Raw genomic sequence first — 507 nt, forward strand, 5'->3', positions numbered from 1 at the left:
TCAATAATGTAGTTAAAATTAATCTAAAAGCCAAATTCCCCGGCAGCGGCGCCAAAATTTGATACGCTCAAATTACACCTCCTTACAGAAGTATAAGCGATCGTTATCAAGTAAAGAACCCAACTTGTAGGTTGGGATCGATCCCACGAGGAATATGATTTAGACTTAACTTTAACCAACGATTATATTCGATTAGTCAATGTATTTCCGAAAACAATTAATTAAAAGGGGGGGATTTGTGTAACAAATTCAGAAAATTATGTAAATAATCAATGAGCAAGATTTAAACTTTAGTTGTTATCAAGATGATAAAGTAACTAGGGTGTACGTGTTCCCCATAAGCTCATAACGCAATAATCCTAGTAATAGCAACCATTTCCTAGTGTATGACATGCAAAGTGATAAGTTAGGTATCTCTAATTCCTTGGTCCAGCAACTAGAGAATTTCACCCCGCACCTTGGTCCGGCTACGTGTGTCTAATTTACTAACCCTTACCTTTACCTCAT

The sequence above is a fragment of the Solanum tuberosum genome, unplaced genomic scaffold (assembly GCF_000226075.1).
Source record: "Solanum tuberosum cultivar DM 1-3 516 R44 unplaced genomic scaffold, SolTub_3.0 scf00122, whole genome shotgun sequence".
Taxonomy (NCBI): domain Eukaryota; kingdom Viridiplantae; phylum Streptophyta; class Magnoliopsida; order Solanales; family Solanaceae; genus Solanum; species Solanum tuberosum.